We start from the raw sequence: 7,290 nt of genomic DNA on the forward strand, positions 1-7,290 counted from the left end.
TTCTGGTGTATTCTCGAAGTCGGGAAGATCATGAGCAGGACCTGAGGACTGTGCTTCAGACTCTGAGGTAGAAGAAGTTATATGCTAATTTCTCGAAATGTGAGTTTTGGTTGGATTCAGTGGCATTCCTAGGCCATGTGGTATCGAGTGAGGGTATTCAGGTGGATCCAAAGAAAATAGAGGCCGTGCAGAGTTGGCCCAGACCATCCTTAGTTATAGAGATCCGTAGTTTCCTTGGCTTGGTGGGTTACTACCGCCGTTTTGTTGAGGTGTTTTCATCGATTGCAGCCCATATGACCAGACTGACCCAAAAGGGTGCTCCGCTCCAGTGGATGGAAGAGTGTGAGGCGAGCTTTCAGAAGCTCAAGATAGCTTTGACTACAACCCCAATTCTAATACTGCCGATAGGTTCGCGGTCTTATATGGTTTATTGTGATGCCTCGAGGATTGGCCTCGGAGCAACGTTGATGTAGAACGGTAGGGTGATTGCCTATGCGTCCAGACAATTGAAGGTACATGAGAAGAATTACCCCATCCACGACCTTGAGTTAGCTGCCATTGTTCACGCCCTGAAGATATGGCGCCATTATTTATACGGGGTTCCCTGTGATATTTATACTGATCATCGAAGCTTGCAGCACCTGTTCAAGCAAAAGGATCTAAATTTGCGCCAGAGGAGGTGGTTAGAGTTGTTGAAGGACTATGATATCATTATTCTGTATCACCCGGGCAAGGCCAATGTGGTGGCCGATGCTTTAAGTCACCGGGCGGAGAGTTTAGGGAGTTTGGCTTATTTACCAGCATCGGAGAGGCCTATGGCGATGGATGTTCAGGCCTTAGCCAGCCAGTTTGGAAAATTGGATCTTTCGGAGCCTGGTCGGGTTCCAGCCTGCATGGTTTCTCGGTCTTCCTTATTTGATCGTATCCGGGAGCGTCAGTATGATGACCCTTATTTGCTTGTCCTCAAGGACAAGGTTTAGCATGGTGATGCCAGAGATGCGACCATTAGTGATGATAGGGTATTGAGGATGCAGGGTCGGATTTGTGTACCCAATGTTGATGGGCTTCGAGAGTTGATTCTAGAGGAGGCTCATAGTTCGTGATATTCCATCCATCCGGGTGCCGCAAAGATGTATCAGTATTTGAGACAGCACTATTGGTGGAGGCGGATGAAGAAAGATATAGTTGGGTTTATAGCTTGGTGCCTCAACTGTCAGCAGGTGAAGTTTGAGCACCAAAGTCCGGGTCGATTTCTTCAGCAGATAGAGATTCCATAGTGGAAGTGGGAGCGCATCACCATGGACATTGTAGTTGGGCTCCCACGGACTTTGAGAAAATTCGATGCTATTTGGGTGATTGTGGATCGGCTGACCAAGCCCGTTCATTTTATTCCTGTGTGTACTACTTATTCTTTGGAGCGGTTGGCGGAGATCTATATCCGGGAGATTGTTCGTCTGCATGGTATTCTAGTTTCCATCATTTCAGATAGGGGTACTCAGTTCACATCACGGTTCTGGAGGGCCGTTCAGCATGAGTTGGGTACTCGGGTAGAGCTGAGTACGATATTTCACCCTCAGACGGATGGGCAGTCTGAGTGCACTATTCAGATTCTTGAGGATATGTTTCGTGTGTGTGTGATTGAGTTTGAAGGGTCTTGGGATCAGTTCTTGCCATTAGCGGATTTTGCCTACAATAACAACTATCAGTCCAGCATTCAGATGACACCGAATGAGGCTTTATATGGTAGGCAGTGTAGATCCCTGGTGGGTTGGTTTGAGCCGGTTGAGGTCAGATTATTGGGCACATACTTGGTACAGGATGCTTTGAAGAAGGTTAAGGTGATTCAAGATAGACTCCGTACATCCTAGTCCAGACAGTAGAGTTACGCGGACCGGAAGGTTCGTGATGTTTCTTATATGGTTGGAGAGCAGGTTCTGCTTCAGGTTTCGCCTATGAAGGGCGTTATGAGATTTGGAAATAAGGGAAAGTTGGGTCTGAGGTTTATTGGCTCTTTTGAGATATTGAGGCGTGTTGGGAAGGTTGCTTATGAGCTTGCCTTACCTCCCAGCTTGACAGGAGTGCATCCGCTATTTCATGTTTCGATGCTCCGGAGGTATCACGGTGATCCGTCATACATGTTGGATTTCAGTTCAGTCCAGTTGGATAAGGATCTATCTTATGTTGAGGAGCCAGTGGCTATATTGGACAGATAGATTAGAAAGTTGAGGTCAAAGAACATTGTATCCGTGAAGGTTTAGTGGTGGGGTCAGCCGGTCAAGGAGGCAACCTGGGAGACCGAGCAGGATATGCGCAGCTGTTACCCTCATCTTTTCACTACTTCAGGTATGTCTCTATGCTCGTTCGAGGATGAACGAATGTTTAAGAGTAGGAGGATGTGACGACCTGGCCAGTCGTCTTAAGAATTTATGCCTTGATCCCCTATTAACTGCTTTCCCTGAATTTATTTCTGCTATTTTGATTTGTTGGGATGTTCGGTTTTGAGTTTCGGAGAGTTTTGGGACACTTAGTCCCTAAATGAGAGCTTAAGTGTTGGAAAGTTGACCAAAGTTAGAATGGTGTGAAGAAGGCCTCGAAATGGATATCTGATGGTTCCGTTAGCTCCGTTGGGTGATTTCGGGCTTAGGGGCGTGTTCGGAATGTGTTTTGGAGGTCCGTAGCTAATTTAAGCTTGAAATACCGAAAGGTCGAATTTTAAAGTTTCCGGTTCGATAGTGAGATTTTGATCCGGGGGTCGGAATGGAATTCTGGAAGTTGGAGTAGCTCTGTATTGTTGAATGTGACGTGTGTGCAAGATTTACGGTCATTCAGATGAGGTTTGATAGACTTTTTGATCGAAAACGTATTTTTAGAGTTTTGGAATTTTTAGGCTTGAATCCGTGGTTGATTCATCGTTTCGATGTTGTTTTAGGTGTTTTAAGGAATGGTATAAGTTTGGACAGTGGTATTAGACTTGTTGGGGCCTGTGGTTGAGGTCCCGGGGGCCTCGGGATGATTTCGGATGGTTGACGAAAGGATTTTGGAGTTTGGAGGGTCAGCTTCAGCTAGTTTTCTGTCATAACCGCACCTGCGGTTTGGGTCCCACAGGTGCGGAGAGACCGTAAAAGAGGAAAAAGGAGAAGCAAGCAGGGACCGCAGAAGCGGCCCCGCATCTGCGAAGGGTTAACCGCAGGTACGGAAGACGGGCTTTAAGTGAGAAGTCACAGATGCGACCATTGTTCCGCAAAAGCGGGACCGCAGAAGCAGTCCCAGAACCGCAGATGCGGTAACAACTGGGCAAAAATATAAAATTTTGAGGGTTTAGTTTCAAAAGTTGGAAATTTGATTTGGAGCTCGGGAGAGAGCAATTTTGAGAGAAAACTGAAGAGGAGATCATTGGGTAACAATTCTTTAACCCTTTCTAGTTATATTCAATCAATCTATATATAGTTTCATCATTTAATTTCGGGTTGGAGATGAAAATTGGCGAAAAGTTGGAAGAAAGTTCTTAGACCTAAAATTCGATTTTTGATTGGTAATTTGACCTTAGATTTGGATAATTTTGGTATGCATGAACTTGTGAGAGTATGAGGATTCTGAAAATATAAATTTTACCCGATTCTGAGATGTGGGCCCGAGGGGCGTTCTGGTTAGTTTACCTAATTTCGCATATTAGCTTAGAATTTCTTTGTAGAATCAGTTGCTTGAAGTGTTATTTACATTATGAAATTGAATTGAATAGATTTGTGTCATTTAGAGTCGAGTACTCGTGGCAAAGACATGGTTTCAGGTTGATTTTGAGCCGGTTCGAGGTAAGTGGCTTGCCTAACCTTGTGTGGGGGATCTTCCCCTTAGGATTTGGTATATTTGATAATTGAAATGGCTTGTACGTGAGGTGACGCGTGCGTACTTGAGCTAATTGCTGAAGATCCGGTTTTCTTTAAGTAATTTCAATTGTGTTCCTTGTTCCTGTTTCATTTTACTTGCAATTTAAACTGCTGTTAGCTTAGAAAAAGCATGTCTAAATGACTTAACTATTTATTTGCTTAAACTACCTTAATTGAATTATGTGAAGCATGTTAATTTAGAATTTCCTATTTTACTTGGTACAAAATTGAGCTTAATTGAGTATTCTTGTGTTGCTATTGTGTATTTTACTTTGGGACTAGGGGACAACATCCCGGGAGATCCCCTGTATATATTTATGACTTGAACTTAGGTACGGGATACCAAGAGATTCTTGACACGTATATTGAGGATACCAAGGTATTCTCGGGATACCAAGAGATCCCTAGCATATATTGAGGATGCCAAGAGATCCCTTGTATGCATTGAGGATACCAAACGATCCTCGGGATACCAAGAGATCCCCGACATATATATTGAGTATACTGAGAGATCCCTGGTTATCATCTTTGTTATGAGTGGCAATTCCTTGTAATTGTCTTTATCTCTATTTCAGTTATTGTATTCATTATTATCCTGTATTAAATTCTTACTGTAGATTCTCAATTGTACTGCTTATCTTATTCTATCATCTCTATATTTATTTAATCTCAGTAGGGCCCTGACCTTCCTTGTTACTACCCGACTGAGGTTAGGCTTGGCACTTACTGAGTACCGCTATGGTGTACTCATGCCCTTTCTGCGAATGTTTTTCATGTACAGATCCAGGTACTTCGACTCAGATTTACCATCCTTGAGGCGAGGGAACATTCGGAGACTTCGAGGTATATCTGCCGCACCCGCAGACCAAGGAGTCTCTCTCCATTCTCTCTTATAGTTACAGCCCTTCTGTATTTGTTTTGTTTTAGACTATTCTGGAGTTAGAGCACTATGTAGAGATCCTTAGCTTGTGATTCATGGGTTTCCGGGTTTTGGAAAAACTGTATTGGTTTCGAGAATTTATATTGTGTATGACGAGCGGCACTTTTAAACGATGTTATATCACTCTGTTTCTATTTTATATTGTTTTTATTCCGCACTTTGGTTTATCTTCCAAAATTTAGGCTTACCTAGTCGTAGAGACTAGGTGCCATCACGATGGTTCACGGAGGGCGAATCAGGGTCGTGACATTTTTTTATTTTGTATAACTATTGTAAGTTATATTAATATAAAGTAAAAATATAAAGAATACAATAAAGATGGGAAAAATTGCACTTATAAATTGCAAGTGCTACATTTATTTCAAAATTCAAACTTACAAATTGAAAAGTTTACATTTAACAACAAGTAAATTAACGATAAAGAGTAAATTCAAAGGTTTTGCATTGCCTTAGTAAGTTCTTCATAATCAATATGAACTGATTGGCATTCTTCTGGAGTGTTAAATTCAGATGGGTTACTATATGTTAATATATCTCCAAGTTCCTCATCTTTTGGGCTATCAACATCTTCACGTCCTTGATTTCTTCATTCCGATCTAATCTAATCTTTGGAACATACTAAAACTTCCAAAGCATTGCTTCCCAATGAGTGACGGGTGTCTCCAAGTTGTTGTCTTGCTTGGCTAAATGCACTCTCTGATGCAACAGTTGAAATTAGCACATTCAGCACGTCCCGAGCCATAGTAGAAAGAATAGGAAATTGCTTTCAATTCTCATGCCACCATCCCAATGGTGAAAATTTCTTTATGCGGGGCTCTTTTTTGCTTTTGCAAGTAGAATTGAAGTTCATCAATGTTCCTGCTACTAGTTTGAGTGTTAGAAAATGTAGAAAAAATATTAAAACTATCAAGGCCTTCATCATCATCCACAGTAGTAGAAGTGGTGCAATGCATAGTGGGATCAACATTGCCTACATTAAGAGCAGCATCATCAAATATATTTGCATAACAATTATATAATTGTTGTAAAGAATCTTTAGCTTGTTCATACAAACATATATATTTGGGGTTTTAGTTGGTCCAATCTCCATATAAGTATATAAAGCATTGATTAATTGGTGACAATCAGTCATCTTAATAGAAAGATTTAAAGCAACACCAATTAAGTAAATCGGAGGAATTGGAAAGAAATATTTTTTGAATTTTGCTTGCATTTTTTTCAACAATATCCATATATTTTTCTTTCATCTTAAATTCAAAGAGTAGATAAGAAATTTCAGCTATATGTACTAAATTCATAGTAACAGTAGGGTAGTATGCTCCAGAAAACTCAACAGTAGCTTTAAAAAATTTATATAAAAATTTAACAACATCATTAATGGCCTCCCAAGTAGTAGTTGTTAACATACGGTTTGGATCAGTATAATGCGCATTAGCAACTTCAGTTATTGAGAATCTATATTTGTAGCAACATTTTAAAAATATATATATGTATAATTCCATCTAGTAACAATTTCGTCTGACATGAATCTGGGCTTAAGGTTATGCTCGGTACACTTATTCTTAAATTTTTTAATTCTGGATTGTCTATTATTTCCTTGAATAACACCAACTACTCTTCTAACATGAGTAATCTCAGTTGAAAATAAATCAAGGCCACTTTTAACAATTAAATTATAAACATGACATGCACAACTAACATGAAAAATTTTGTCAAGTAGTGGTTGCAAATGCAGTTTTAATATTGAAATTGCGACTTTATTGTTATAAGCATTATCAAAAGAATTACAAAATACTTTTTTCTTAAGATTATAAAATTCAACAACTTCACAAATAGTAGTACTTATAAACATAGCAGTATGACTCTGATCTTCATCATATTTAAAAGCAATAATACGTTTTTGCATACAATAATTATCATCTATCCAATGATATGTAATTGTCAAATAATCATTTCCATTAACAACATGACCAATATCAGAAGTTAGAGAAACTCTACAAGGAAGGTACCTAAACAAATAACGTATGTATGTTTGATATTGTCCATGAAGTCTAAAGATATCAGATCTACAAGTACTTCTAGGGATACCTTTAAATAAAGGATTATAAATCCTTTGAATATACATAATAAGATATGATGAAGAAGCAAAAAAAAAAGGTAGACAACCCAAAGCAATCATTTTTGCTAACTCCTCACGATCCTTTATTTTATCATATTTCATAAGTCCTCCAATCATAGGGTTTAGAGTTGCTTGATTTCCATTTCCATCAGAGCCCTATTCTATAGGATGCTCAATTCTCATATGTCTGCTAAGTGTCTCAATCCCCCTAATTGTCTTCCAGTCATATGTTTAAAATTTCCATTACAAAGTATGCATTTAACTCTATCAGTACCTACTATTTCGTCAAAAAAATTTCAAACCTTACTTCTTTTCTCCGATTAGTAGTCGGGGCCACAGGTGATCTA

This window comes from Nicotiana sylvestris, chromosome 3 (genome assembly GCF_000393655.2).
Source record: "Nicotiana sylvestris chromosome 3, ASM39365v2, whole genome shotgun sequence".
Classification (NCBI taxonomy): domain Eukaryota; kingdom Viridiplantae; phylum Streptophyta; class Magnoliopsida; order Solanales; family Solanaceae; genus Nicotiana; species Nicotiana sylvestris.